At 41.7% G+C, this 15965-nt stretch overlaps 1 pseudogene; it reads left to right on the top strand.

The window, feature by feature from the left end:
• The first annotated feature begins 682 nt into the window (after positions 1 to 682).
• On the top strand, positions 683 to 1005 carry LOC100603786 (annotated as a pseudogene).
• Positions 1006 to 15965: the final 14960 nt, after the last annotated feature.

Raw genomic sequence — 15965 nt, 5'->3', positions numbered from 1 at the left:
TTATATTGAGAAAATAACAAAACAAGATTGTCTACAAAAGAAAGAATCAGACTGGCATCCAACTCCTCACCAATTAACATTACATGCAAAAAAGATTCTGCAATATCTAAGGCAAAATAATTTGGGCTGGATACAGTGGCTCACACCTGTAATCCCAGCACTTTGGGAGGCTGAGGTGGGTGGATCACTTGAGGTCAGGAGTTCAAGTCCAGCCTGGCCAACATGGTGAAACCCCATCTCTACCAAAAATACAAAAATTAGCCAGGTGTGGTGTGGGCACCTGTAATCCCAGCTACTCAGGAGGCTGAGGCAGGAGAATCGCTTGAACCTGAGAGATGGAGGCTGCAGTGAGCTGAAATGGCGCCACTGCACTCCAGCCTGAGTGAGACTCTGTCTCTAGCAACATTAATAATAATTTTGACCTTAGATTACCATACTAAGTGTGTTAAGGTATGGTTTTGTTTGAAGAAATTATATAGATAGCTTTTCTCTAAGCGTTCCCTTGGCCTTCTTGCTTTGACTGAAACCTGGCTCTTCCCTGAGGACACTTGACTGCCCTGTAGCTTTCTCTAGTGATGACTGTTTTCTCTCCTGTGTACCACTGGGTTTGGAGTCTAGCTGGAGGTTCTTATTTCACAGATAGATAAATAAATAGGAGAGAGAAGCCGGTTGCCATGTAAGAGGTTTTCTCACTCTAGGGAGATTCTTCAAGCAATCACTATGTCGACAGACACAGATGTTTCCTTTTCTTCGTACGATGAAGATCAGGGATCCAAACTTACTCAAAAAGCTAAAGAGGCACCATTCACCCCCATTGGAATGGCAGGTTTTGTAGCAATTGTTGCATATGGATGAAACAAATTGAAGAGCAGGGGAAATACTAAAATGTTCCATCATCTGATCCACATGCGTGTGGAAGCCCAAGGCTTTGTTGTAGGAGCAATGGCTGTTGTTGGTATGGGCTATTCCATGTATTGGGAATTCTAAGTAAAACCTGAGCCTTAGAAGAAGAGATGCTGTCTTGGTCTTGTTGGAGGAGCTTGCTTTAGTTAGACATCTCATTATTGAAGTTACATACTAATGTTGAAAATTAACTATCTGAGTGGGTTAAGATGGTAACACGGCATTTTGAATATTGGCTTGCTTTCTTGCAGGCTTGATTTGCCTGGTGATTGAATTACTAGTGAATAGTTTACTAACTAGGTCATTAAAGGAAGTAGAGTTAACATAAAAGATACATGTCACCTAAATATACTTCATAGTGTTGAAATGTCCACCTTCTTAAACTGTTAAGATGAAATTAGTTCTAAAGAAGATAGTAGGCCAATCCTGAAGTACTCCCAGTTTGCTGCAGAATCTCACATGTTTTGAATGTTATGTAAGAGTCCTATTTGCCCAGTTAATTTAACTTTTTTCTGCTTGTCTTGTGGACTGGCTGGCTCTTTCAGAACTCTGTCCAAAAAAGTGCATGGAATAGAACTTGTAAAGCCTCCCACAACTGACAGTATCTATGTGTGTGTGTTTAAACCCAACCTCGAAAGCTTACAATAGAGCTGTATAGTAGTAGTATTAAAGAATCACAATTGTAAACACGAGAATAACTGGTGGATTCTAGTTTAGTTCTTTTGTAATTGCAGAATTATATTTTTGCTGCTGTTAGAATAATTTTTAAATGTTATCTTGAAATAGAAATATGTATTTTGGTTGGGCACTGTGGCTCACACCTGAAATCCTAGCACTTTGGGAGGCTAAGGCAGGCAGATTACCTGAGCTGAGGAGTTTCAGACTGCCCTGGGCAACATGGTGAAACCCTGTCTCTATCAAAAATACAAAAAATTAGTCAGGAGGCATAGTGGCAGGCACCTGTAGTCCCAGCTACTCAGGAGGCTGAGGCATGAAAATCGCTTGAGCCCGAAAAGCGGAGGTTGTGGTGAGCCGAGTCTGTGCCACTGCACTCCACCCTGGGTGACAGAATGAGACTGTCTCCAAAAAAAAAAAAAAAAAAAAAAAAAGGAAAGGAAGAGATATGTATTTTAAGAACTCATGCAAAAATAAATGAACACTATTAAAATGTGTGTGTTGCTTATTTTCTCCATAAAAACTGTAAACATTAAACAAATTACCTATAATGGAATTGATTAATGACTTATGAGCGAACTGGTTTGGCCAGAAAGTATACAGAATTTTTTTGTTTGTTTTTTTAGTTTCATTCTGTCTCCCAGGTTGGAGTGCAGTGGCACGATCTCAGCTCAATGCAACCTCCACCTCCCGGGTTCAAGTGATTCTCCTACCTCAGCCTCCCCAGTAGCTGGGATCAGAGGTGCCCGGCACCATGCCCGGCTAATTTTTGTGTTTTTAGTAGAGATGGGGTTTCGCCATGTTGGCCTGGCTGGTCTCAAATTCCTGAACTCAGGTGATCCGCCTGCCTTGTCCTCCCAAAGTGCTGGGATTATAGGTGTGAGTCACCGTGCCCGGCACACAAACTTTTATATACTACAGAATGCTATTATACTTGTGAAATTCTCTTGTTTAACCTGAATTTACATTCCATGATGATAACATGGTATACATATTGTTATGAAAGTGACCATGTCCATAAATAGATAGGAGAAATCCCATAACTCCTACTACATCAGTTCTACCTTTTGCAACCGTTTCCATTTCGCTAACTTCTGTCCTGTTGCTATGGAAAAACTATCTGGACTCCTAGAAAATCCCTGCTTGCCAAACAAAGAACACACCAGCTCACTGCTCTCTCCTGCCTCATTTTTTCCCCCATATAAGGTCCATGAGGGCCATAGTTTTGTTTGTTTGTTTTGATTTTCTCTGCTCCTAGCATCAAGTACTGTGCCTGGCACACTATACAAGCTTAGTCTTTAATGAACAAATACAAATTAAATCTGTATATGGGCTGAGTGTGGCGGTTCATGCCCGTAATTCCAGCACTTTGGGAGGCCAAGGCGGGCCTGTCACTTGAGGCTGCCAATTTTGAGACCAGCCTGGCCAATGTGGTGAAATCCCACCTCAAAAAAAGAAAAAAAAAGGCCAGACACGGTGGCTCACGCTTGTAATCCCAGCACTTTGGGAGGCCGAGGTGAGCGGGTCACCTGAGGTCAGGGGTTCAAGACCAGCCTGGCCAACATGGCGAAACCCCGTCTCTACTAAAAATACAAAAAAAAAAAAAAGCTGGCATGGTGGTGGGTGCCTGTAATCCCAGCTACTCGGGAGGCTGAGGCATGAGAATCACTTAAACCCGGGAGGTGGAGGCTGCAATGAGCTGAGTTCGCACCACTGCATTCCAGTCTGGGTGATAGAGCAAGACTTCATCTCAAAAAAAAAAAAAAAAAGAAAAAGAAAAAAAGAAGTTCACTTTGCTGCCAAGATTGTGAGTTTTTGCTATTTCTTTCAATTAGGGGATGTTATACCTATATGATTGCAACCAATGACCACTGTATGTTTTCATTTCTCTCCTTTCCTAAGGTAAGTTTGTCTTTTCTTTTTTTCCAATTGTGGCTACCATGGTTTTGTTTTTTGTTTTTTTTATTTTGAGATAAGAGTCTCGCTCTGTTGCCCAGGCTGGACTACAGTGGAGCAATCTCAGCTCACTGCAACCTCTGCCTCCTGGGTTCAAGCAATTCTCCTGCCTCAGCCTCCTGAGTAGCTGGGACTACAGGAGCACACCACCACACCTGGCTAATTTTTGTATTTTTAGTAGAGACGGGGTTTCACCATGTTGGCCAAACTGGTCTTGAACTCCTGACCTTGTGATCCTCCTGCCTCAGCCTCCCAAAGTGCTGGGATTACAGGCGTGAGCCACTGTGCCCGGCCACCATGTTTTCTTTCTACCATTGCATGTTGACTGAGCTGGAGTCAGTTAAGTGTAATTTGGCAATCATTTGCCATGAGAAGTTGTATTATATCTAGACCTGAAAAGAAATACAAATCATCCATGGGTTTTTGACCCTCAATGGGAATGAATAATGAGACTTCCAGCTATTTCCCTGAGGAGGTATGTTTTGTCATGTAGGTTAGACAGTTACATTAGCTCGGGTGTGACTATTTTTAAGAAAGTATATAGATGCTAAATGCAGTGTGGAATCCTGGATTGGATCTTGGAACACAAAAAAGATAATTATTGGAAAAAGCAATGAAAGACAAATGAAGTCTGTAATTTGTTTAGTATTCTTAGTTTTAACACATGTTCTATGGTTATGTAAGATGTCAGCACCAGGGAAAGTTGTGTGAAGGCTATATGGGAACTCTGTACTATCTTTGCAACTTTTCTATAAATTTAACAGTCAACATATAATATAAAAACAAAACTACAAGGCTGGGCCTGGTGGCTCATGCCTGTAATCCCAGCACACTGGGAGGCCAAGGCAGGAGGATGGCTTGAACCCAGGAGTTCGAGACCAGTCTGAGCAACATAGTGAGACACTGTCTCTGCAAAAAATAATACAGCAAAAAAATTAGCCAGGCATGGTGGTGCACGCCTATAGACCCAGCTACTCAAGAGGCTGATATGGAAGGATCACTTGAGCCCAGGAGGTCAAGGCTGCAGTGAGCCATGATGGTGCCACTGCACTCCAGGCTGGGTGAGAGCAAGACCCCATTTTCAAAATAAGAAGAAAAAAAGAAAACTACAAAAACAAAAGCCAAAATAGTATATGTATAGCAAAAGGTTTTTGTATGGAAACTGGGCTGCCAGGACATAGAATGTCTTTTCTGGCCAGGCGTGGTGGCTCACGCCTGTAATCCCAGCATTTTGGGAGGCCGAGGCAGGCAGATCATGAGGTCAAGAGATTGAGACCATTCTGGCCAACATGGTGAAACCGTGTCTCTACTAAAAATGCAAACATTAGCTGGGCATGGTGACGTGCGCCTGTAGTCTCAGCTACAAGGGGGGCTGAGGCAGGAGAATCGCTTCAACCTGGGAGGCAGAGGTTGCAGTGAGCCAAGATCACGTCACTGCACTCCAGCTGGTGACAGAGCAAGACTCCGTCTCAAAAAAAAAAAAAAAAAAAAGAATGACTTGTCTTACTGAGTATTCATTTTTTTCTCAACAACATCCTATTTTCTACTGGGAAACTGTGCATTCCCTTATTCTCGGTCTTTGTGATTTAGAGGGACACTAATTCCATCTCTGCCTCTATGGATAGCAAGTGACCTGGACTTGACCCGCTGAGCAACATCACATCTTCTTGGTCACAGTTACAGATTCAGGGATGGACATGTGATTTAATCAGAACAAATGAGGTGCAATTACAAGACTCTTGTGAAACTGTTAAGAAGCCTGCCAAGGCCGGGCACGGTGGCTCACGCCTGTAATCCCAGCACTTTGGGAGGCGGAGGCGGGCGGATCACGAGGTCAGGAGATCGAGACCACCCTGGCTAACATGGTGAAACCCAGTCTCTACTAAAAATACAAAAAAAAAAAAAAAAAAAAGCCTGCCAGGTTGAGGCTGCAATGAGCTATGATTGTGCTACTGTACCCTAGCCTGAGTGACACAGTAAGACCCTGCTTGAAAAAAAAAGAAAAAAAGCCAGAATCTCTCCTTTCCACTGGGGGGTTGATAAGAAGAGTTATATTAATCTTATTGTCATCACAAGGTAAGAGGCTGCTGGAAAATGGGACCAAGACAGGAAAGAGCAGAACAGAAGAGCACAGCCAAGACTAACAGCGTTACTTAAACTCCTTTACCCAGCCAGGCCCTGGACTTTTAAAATAAAGTATGTTTGTTCCATGAGGCCATTTAAGTTGGGTTTTCTGAATCTTACAACTTGACAGAATCCAGACTAAGACAAAAATCGCTAACTATAGTGAGGTAACGCAAAACCGTGAATTAGTACGAAACCATCAAAAAAATGTATGTGTTAGTGCACATAAAAATCTTTGGAGGCAGGGTGCAGTGGCTCACGCCTGTAATCCTAGCACTTTGGGAGGAGGCTGAGGCAGGCGGATCACTTTATGTCGGGAGTTTGAGACGTGCCTAGGCAACATGGGGAAACCCCCGTCTCTACTAAAAATACAAAAATTAGCTGGGCATGGTCACGCACACTTGTAATCCCAACTACTTGGGAGGCTGAGGCAGGAGGATTGTTTGATCCAAGAGGCAGAGGTTGCAGTAAGCCAAGATCCCACCACTGCACTCCAGCATGGGCGACAGAGCAAGACTCCATCTCAAAAAAACAAACAACAACAACAACAACAACAAAAAAACAAAAAAACTTCGGAAAGACTAATCAGTTAACTGGATTGGGATTACAAGAGATTTTCACATTCTGCTCTACACATTTCTGAATTATTTGAATTTTTTAATAGGAGCATATATTATTCATATTACCAGAAATAGCAAACATCAAGCTGAACTGCAGCTAAGGAGTGTCTGTGATAAACAGAAAACTGATTATTAAACAAAAGACAATTGAAGCCTCAGTTCTTTTAATTTGCCTTGTTCAATTAGTTACTTAACTTTATGAACTCAAGTCATACACTGAGACCCTAAAGCTGTTTTTGTTTTGAATTAATACCATATAGCTGAAAGTGACAAACACTTTACTCATGGCAGTATACAGAAATTTTCAGGGAAGATTAAAAGGCATGAAAACAGCTGGCTGCGGTGGCTCACGCCTGTAATCCCAGCACTTTGGGAGGCCAAGGCGGGCGGATCACTTGAGGTCAGGAGTTCGAGACCAACCTGGCCAACATACAGAAATCCCGTCTCTACTAAAAGTACAAAAATAAGCCGGGTGTGGTCGCGGGTGCCTGTAATCCCAGCTATTCGGGAAGCTAAGACAGGAGAATTGCTTGAACCCTAGAGGCAGAGGTTGCAGTGAGCCTAGATCGCACCACTGCACTCCAGCCTGGGTGACAAGAGTGAGACTCTGTCTCAAAAAAAAATAAAAAAATAAAATAAGACATGAAAACATGACTCTTGATAGACAATTCTAGCAATATACAAACTGTTTTTACTTTGTTTCCCTACAGTCTTAAATTTGTTGTCCAACTCATTTTCTGGTTACGAATTTAAAATTACAGCATAGTGCCAAAGTCTGAGATGTAATCTGTTATTGGTTTAAATTCAGGATTCACAATATAATACGGAGTCTGCTCACATATTCCATGGGCTCATGTAGTGATGTTAATTATGTTTCAGAAAAAAAGCGTCATGGTCATCCATTCTCAATAGACACTGTTGAATTACAAAACTAGTCCTAATATGTAGAATGTCAGTCAACAATGAGAATTCCTTTATATCTACACATCATGAGAATATTTAGGTAAGTTACTTAATAAATCCTGATCCCAACTTAAAAAGCGACTTTTGCTGAGGTGGATGGATCGATTGAGTTCAGGAGTTTGACACCAGCCTGGACAACACCTAGGGAATCCCTGTCTCTATGGAAAAAAAAAAAAAAGCAAAAACCTAAAAACCACCACCAACTAAAACCTAGTCAGGCATGATGGTGCGCGACTGTGGTCCCAGCTACTCTGGAGAGTGAGGTAGGAGGATTTCTTGGACCAGGGAGGTCAAGGCTATACTGAACTATGTGATTGTGCCACTGCACTCCAGCCTGGGTGACAGAGCAAGACCATCTCAAAAAATATATAGAATAATAACTTTTCCACCCCAGAAAGATCCTGGTTCAACAAGTTTATTTAAAAAAAAAAAAAAAAAATGTCTGGGCGCAGTAGCTCACGCCTGTAATCTCAGCACTTTGGGAGGCCAAGGCGGGTGGATCACGAGGTCAGGAGATTGAGACCACCCTGGCCAACATGGTGAAACCCTGTCTGTACTAAAAAAACAAAAAACAACAACAAAAAATTAGCTGGGTGTGGTGGCCCATGCCTGTAATCCCAGCTACTCAGGAGGCTGAGGCAGGAGAATCGCTTGAACCAGGGAGTTGGAGGTTGCAGTGAGCCGAGGTCATGCCACTACACTCTAGCCTGGTGACTGAGTGAGACTCCGTCTCAAAAAAGAAAAAACAAACAAAAAGCATTGGGCTGAGCACAGTGGCTCACGCCTGTAATCCCAGCACTCTCGGGGCCTGAGATGGGAGAATTGCTTGAGGCCAGGAGTTCGAGACCAGCCTGGGCAACACAACGAGATCCTGTCTCTATAAACAAAACTTTTAAAAAAATCAGCCAGGTGTGGTGACATGCACCTGTAGTTCCAGCTACTGTGGAGTCTGAGGAGGGAGGACTGCTTGATCCCAGGAGTTTGAGGCTGCAGTGAGCTATGATGACACACACTACTCAACTGCTGCCTGGGTGACAGAATGAGACTCTCTCTAAAAAAAATAAAATAGGCTGGGCACCGTGGCTCACGCCTGTAATCCCAGCACTTTGGGAGGTCGAGGCTGGTCGGAGGGAACACCTTAGGTCAGGAGTCTGAGACCAGCCTGACCAACATGGAGAAACCCCATCTCTACTAATACAAAAAAATTAGCCGTGGGTGGTGGTGCATGCCTGTAATCCCAGCTACTCCGGAGGCTGAGGCAGGAGAATCGCTTGAACCCCAAGAAGCAGAGGTTGCGGTGAGCTGAGATCACGCCATTGCACTCCAGACTGGACAACAAGAGTGAAACTCCGTCTCAAAATAAATAAATAATTAAAATTAAAAAAAAATAAAAAATAAAAAACAATGTGTGCACAGTTCTGTTAATCATTTACAACAAAGGTCATAAACTGGTAACCTGGGGTTGGGATTCAGCTGATATGTGGTTTTGACGTACATTATTTAAACAGTAACAAAAAAATCAGTTTCAAATTGGGAGATTTTGAGTAAAAAAGCCCAAGTTTTGGGGAGTCTTTTGAAAAACTGAAAAATCTGGTGACACTACACTTTTACACTGGGTTTTAATTTTACTTTATTTTTGTGAGACAGAGTCTCACTCTGTCACCCAAGCAAGAGTACAGTGGCTTGATCATGGAGCTTTGACCTCCCAGGCTCAAACAATCTTCCTGCCTCAGCCTCCCAAGTAGCTGGGACCAACGCGTGCACCACTACACCTAGCTAATTTTTGTATTTTTTGTAGAGATGAGGTCTCACTTTGTTGCCCAGCTTGGTCTTGAGCTTCTGGGCTCAAGCAATCTGCCCGCCTTGACCTCCCAAAGTGCTGGAATTAACAGGTGTGAGCCACCACACTTGGTCTACAAGCTCTGACTTGTAAGTAGAAGCTAAATAATGGGAACACATGGACATAGAGTGTGGAATAATACACACTGGAGAGTAGGAAGGGTGGGAGCGTGCTGAAGAATAAGAAATTACTTAGTGGATACGATGTACATTATTCAGGTGATGCTTATGCTAAAAGCCTAGACTTCACCACTACGTAATATATCCATGTAATAAAATTGCTCTTGCGGCCCTTAAATTTATACAAAAAAAAAAATTTAAAAAGTCATAGCCAAACCCAAGTTCACACAGGTTTTTTCCTGCTGTCTTCTTTTATAGCTCTGTGTTTTACATTTAGGTCTATGATCCATTTGATGGTTTCTGTGAATGGTGTAAGATGTGTCTTGATTCACTTTTTGCATATGGATGTCCAGTAGTTCCAGCAGTATTTGTTGAAAAGACTATCCTTTCTCCATTGAATTGCCTTTGCTCCTTGATCAAAAATCAATTGATCTTTGACTAAGATCAATTTGTATTCATGTGAGTCACACAAGTGTAATTGTGTGGGTCTATTTCTGGTCTCTTTATTTTGTTCCATCGATCTAGTTGTCTATTCTTTTGCCAATACCACATTGTCTTGGTTACTGTAGCTTTATAATAAATATTGAAGTCTGGTAGTGTCGGTCCCCCAACTCTGTACTCAATCAATACTGTGTTGCCTATTCTGAGTCCTTTACCTTTACAATTAAACTCTAGAATCGATTTGTCTATACCCACAAAATAACTTGCTGGGATTTTGACTGGGACTGAGTTGAGTCTACAAATCCAGTTGAGAAGAACTGACATCTTGACAATATTGAATCTTCCTACCCATGTGCATGGAATACATTAGATTTCTTAAGATTTCTTTCACCAGTTCTGTAGTTTTCCTTATATAAGTCTTACACATATTTTCTTAGATTTATACTTAAGCATTTCTTATTTTTTGGTGCCAAGGTAAATGGTATTAGGTTAATTTCAAATTCCCGTTGTTTATTACTGGTATGTAGGAAAGCAGTTTACTTTTGTGTATTAGCCTTGTATCCTGCGACCTTAGTTCCAGAAGTTTTTCCGTTTTCAATTCTCTGATTTTCTGCATAATCATGTCATTTTTGAGGAACAGTTTTATTTCTTCCTTCCCAATTTCTATACTCTTTATTTCCTTGTCTTATTGCATTAGCGAGCATCTCAGTACAATATTGATAGGAGTGGTGAGAGGACATCCTGACCTTTTTCCTGATCTTAGTTGTAGAATTTTGTAAATTAAAAAAAAAAATCAAGTTTAGAAAGTTCCCTCCTGTTCCTAGCTTGTTGAGAGTTTTTGTCATGAATGGGTATTGAATTTTGTCAAGTGCTTTTTTGTGGCTGGGCACCATGGCTCACACCCATAACATCAGCACTTTGGGAAGCTGAAGTGGGAGGATCACTTGAGTCCAGGAGTTCAAGACAAGCCTGGGTGACACGGCCAAGTCCCATCTCTATAAAAAATACGAAAATTACCCAGGCATGGTGACGTGCAACTACAGTCTCAGTTGCTCTGGAGGCTGAGGTGGGAGGGTTGCCTTGAGCCCTGGAGGTGGAGACTGCAGTGAGCCAAAATCATGTCACTGCACTCCAGCCTGGGCAACAGAGTGAGACTCTGTCTCAAATTTTCTTTAAAAAAAGCTTTTTCATCATCTATTCATACGATAATGAGATTTTTCTTTTTTCGTCTATTGATGTGATGGATTACTTTGATTTTTGGATGCTAAGCCTTAAATATCTAGAATAAATACCACTTGGTCATGGTATATAATTATTTTTATCTTACTTTATTTTTGAGACAGGGCCTTGCTCTGTCCCTGGGGTGGAGTGCAGTGGCGTGAACACCGCTCATTGCAGCCTTGACCTCCTGGGCTCAAGCTATCCTTCTGCCTCAGCCTCCCATGTGGTCCTATCCAGCTGGGACCACAGGCGTGGACCACCATGCCTAGTTAATTTTTCAATTTTTTTGGTAGAGACAAGGTCTCACCTTGTTGCCCAGGCTGGTCTCCATCTCCTGGGCTCAACTGATTCTCCTACCTTGACTTCCCAAAGTGCTGGGATTATAGCTGTGAGCCACTGTACCTGGCCAATATAATTCTTTTTATTTATTGTTGGATTCTATTTGGTAACACTTTATTGAGAACTTTTGCATCTATGGTCATGAGATATTGGTATGTATTTTTCCTTCCTTGTAATGTTTTTGTCTGACTTTGGTATTTTGTCTGACTGGCATCACAGTATGAGTTAGGAGGTCAGAGTAAATTTTTTATTATAAAATATTTCAAAGAAGAGAAAATAAATATACGTGTATTCCATGGTGAGGTTTAATAAATTTCAACATTTTCCAAATTTGGTTGACTTGAAATACATACCCACTCACACATCCAAGTCCATCTGAAGCTTGTATCTCCCCAAACCCACCCCAAAATAATTACTACCCCAAAATAATTACTATACCTAAAGCATTTGTTACCTTCATTTGTATTTACACTATGACCTTATATTTACCATTTATAGAGAGTACAGCATATTGTTCTGCAGACTTTTAAATTTCATGTAAAGAATATCACATAAGTTTTGCTTTGGCTTTTGTTTGTACACAATTTTAGATTTATTTATGTTGTATCAAATGGCTCTAATTTAATCAACTATCTTGTTATACTGTGCAAATATGCAACTTATTTATCCTTTCTCCTATGGTCATTTAGATTGTTGCCAATCTTTTAACTGTAAAACTTTTTTTCTTTTTTGAGACAGGATATCCCTGCGTTGCCCAGGCTGGAGTGCAGTGGTGAGATCTTGGCTCACTGCAACCTTCACTTCCTGGGCTCAAGCAATTCTCCTGCCTCAGCCTCCCAAGTAGCTGGGATACAGGCACATGCCACCATGCCTAATTTTTGTATTTTTAGTAGAGACGGGGTTTCACCATGTTGGGCAGGCTGGTCTCGAACTCCTGACCTCATATCTGCCCACCTCAGCCTCCCAAAGTGCTGGGATTACAGGCATGAGCCACTGCGCCCAGCCTCAATTATGGTTTTTAATGAATTTGAACAAATACAAATATCTGAGAAGAGTTAACCCTAATTAAATAAAGCTGATTTTCTTTTTCTTTTCTTTTTTTTTTTTTGAGATGGAGTCTCGCTCTGTCGCCCTGGCTGGAGTGCAGTGGCGCGATCTCGACTCACTGTAACCTCTGCCTCCCCGGTTCATGCCATTCTCCTGCCTCAGCCTCCCGACTAGCTGGGACTGCAGGCGCCCGCCACCATGCCTGGCTAATTTTTTTTTATTTTTAGTAGAGACGGGGTTTCACTGTGTTAGCCAGGATGGGTTAAAGCCGATTTTCAAATGTATTGTCCTACACTACTTTTTGGAGACATTTACTTCTATATACCTACCTATATCTAAGTATGTGTTCTGCTTTTAAGAGTACTGTAGGCCAGGAGTGGTGGCTTACACCTGTAATCTCAGCACTTTGGGAAGCCAAGGTGGGCGGATCACGAGGTCAGGAGTTCGAGACCAGCCTTGCCAATATGGTGAAACCCCATCTCTACCAAATACAAAAAATTAGCCAGGCGTGGTGGTGCATGCCTGTTGTCCCAGTTACTTGGGAGGCTGTGGCAGAAGAATTGCTTAAACCCAGGAGGTGGAGGTTGCAGTGAGGCGAGATCACGCCACTGCACTGCAGCCTGGGCGACAGGGCAAGACTCTGTCTCAAAAAACAAACAAACAAACAAAAAACAGTATTGTATATGAGCTGGGTGTAGTGTCACACATCTGTAATCCCAGCTACTTGGGAGGCTGAGGCAGGAGTTGGAGACCAGCCTGGGCAACATAGCAGGACCGGTCTAAAAAAAAAAAAAGTATTGTATGGTATTTTATCAAACTAAGACATGTATTTAACATCTCTGAAATTAAGATGTATCTTATAATCAATGACATGTCACAGCTTAACTGGCAGTATTTTTACCAGCTGGCATATAAAATAATAGTGAATCTGAAAGCATCTTAGATGATAAATCATGGAAATTATGAGCAAAATAAAAGAGATAATTCAGGCTGGGTGCACTGGCTCACCCATGTAAGCCCAGCACTTTGGGAGGCTGAGGCGGGGTGGATCACCTGAGGTCAGCTGTTTGAAACCAGCCTGGCCAACATGGCAAAACTCCATCTCTACTAAAAATACAAAAATTAGCCAGGCATGGTGGCTTGCACCTGTAATCCCATCTACTCAGGAGGCTAAGGCAGGAGAACTGCTTGAACCCAGGAGGCGGAGGTCGCAGTGAGCCGAGATCACACCACTGCACTCCAGCCTGGGCAACACAGCAAGACTCTGCCTCAAAAAAAAAAAAAAAAAAAAAAAAAAAAAAAAAGGGGTCATTAGGAAGTTCAGGGCTTATATAAGGTGTACTGATCACTACTATGTATTTTTTTTCCCAGACTAGTCAAGTGCAGCAGTGAGAAGCGGGGTGAAGAATAGAACAAGGAGTTCGATCTGTAACTGACTGTGAACAATCAATTAAGATAACTCACTACCTTCTGACCAGCCGATTATGCGTCTTATTTACAGAAAAAACTACAACATATTTCTGTTAACTTAAACCTACGTATATGGTAGGAATGAATGAAACAGAGAAATGGTTGAGTGAGAATAGCAGGAGACTTTGGCCTACATAAAACAATTAATATGGAATTTATAGAACCTAATAATAAATGTACTGACAAGGGTTAATGAAAATGTTTCTCTTAAGAATCTGAAAATGTTTCAGAAAATATAAATTCATGAACTTACTTCTAAAATATGTTTTTAACTTGAAGATGTAATGTTAGTATGTCAGAAGTAAACATGAAACTTTTAACTTCCTCCTCCTTGAAATCATGCAAACTATGCTACTGAGACAGGAATTGAGATATCTTCATCAGGCTCTTTATAATTATCAAGAATGGTGGAGGGCTGGGTGCGGTGGCTCACGCCTGTAATCCCAGCACTTTGGGAGGCCGAGGCTGGGCAGATTATGAGGTCAGGAGATTGAGACCATCCTGGCTAACACAGTGAAACCCTGTCTCTACTAAAAATACAAAAAATTAGCCGGGTGTGGTGGCACACGCCTGTAGTCCCAGCTACTCGGGAGGCTGAGACAGGAGAATTGCTTGAACTTGGGAGGCAGAGGTTGTAGTGAGCTGAGATTGTGCCACTGCACTCCAGCATGGGTGACAGAACAAGACTTCATCTCAAAAAAAAAAAAAAAAAAAAAAAAAAAAAAAAAAAAAAAAAAAAAAAAAAAAAAAAAAAGAATGGTGGAAATACAGAGCTTGCTTCACAGGAGATTCACCAAAACTAATCATGCTTTTTTACTAATCTTGAATATTTTAATTCTTAGGTAGATGAGGCAAAGAGCCTTACCATTTGCTTTTTGCCTAAAAATAAGGTATCTTTTCCTTCATGTTAAACTCATGCTCTTTGCTTTCCTTTCACACAATGCACCCACAGAAGAAATGATTTTTTGAATAGTCCAGAAACAAAAAGGCAAGGTCACTGAACACTTTCATCATTATTTCCCAACTTGATAATACATCTGAATTCTGAACATCTCCACATGGGCCAATATAACTTATTTTTTTTTTTTTTTTTGAGATGGAGTCTCACTCTGTCACCCAGGGTGGAGTGCAGTGGCACTATCTCGGCTCACTGCAACCTCTGCCTCCTGGGTTCAAGTGATTCTTCTGCCTCAGCCTCCCCAGTAGCTGGTATTACAGGCGCGCACCACCATGCCCAGCTTATTTTTGTATTTTTAGTAGAGACGAGGCTTTACCATATTGGCCAGGCTGGTCTTGAACTCCAAACCTCAAGTGATCTGCCCACGTGGGCTCCCAAAGTGCTGGGATTACAGGTGTGAGCCATGGTGCCTGGCCTATAACTCAATTTTAACACCCCACTTTACCCACAATGAAAATACATTAACTTCCATCATATTCTCTTAATTATGGCAGTCAGAAGTCGGCTAAGGGGCCAAGCGTGGTGGCTCACACCTGTAATTCCAGCACTTTGGGAGGCCGAGGCGGGCGGATCACGAGGTCAGGAGATCGAGACCACGGTGAAACCCATCTCTACTAAAAATACAAAAAAATTAGCCACAGGTGGTGGCGGGTGCCTGTAGTCCCAGCTACTCGGAGAGGCTGAGGCAGGAGAATGGCGTGAAACCGGGAGGCGGAGCTTGCAGTGAGCCAAGATCGTGCCACTGCACTCCAGCCTGGGAGACAGAGCAAGACTCCCTCTCAAAAAAAAAAAAAAAAAAAAAAAAAAAAAGAATTTACATGGGCACTGGGATCTGAATTTGCATTCCCTTAAAGCTATTTATGCCTGCATATCCCTTAGAAAGTTTAATATTCCCAGGAGTATGTGGACCCTTGTTTGAAGACTCTACTATAGACTACACTTCCATCCTTTAAGCATATGAATTTTTAAGATGTATACTTAATTGTAAGTTTTTCTAAAAAGTTATTCAGCATTTTTATGGAGGTAAAATGTGTACCCCAGAACATTAAAAAACAATCCCTTTCATTTTAAAGAATAATCAATTCCTTTTACTCAGCTAAATAAAAATAGAGTAACGGTAACAAACCAAATGATCAATGCCACAAGAATTTTGATAACTGAATACACTACTTACAGTGTATGCATCTTTCCCGAGGACAAAAATTTTTCTTAAAACACTCAGGCCAGGTCTCTAGAAGTAGATGTTGGTAAGCTTTAGCAAGAAATTTTACCTTTGTTACACTTATAGT

Source organism: Nomascus leucogenys, chromosome 17, assembly GCF_006542625.1.
Source record: "Nomascus leucogenys isolate Asia chromosome 17, Asia_NLE_v1, whole genome shotgun sequence".
NCBI classification, from domain to species: domain Eukaryota; kingdom Metazoa; phylum Chordata; class Mammalia; order Primates; family Hylobatidae; genus Nomascus; species Nomascus leucogenys.
This window is presented reverse-complemented; position numbering and strand designations above follow the sequence as displayed.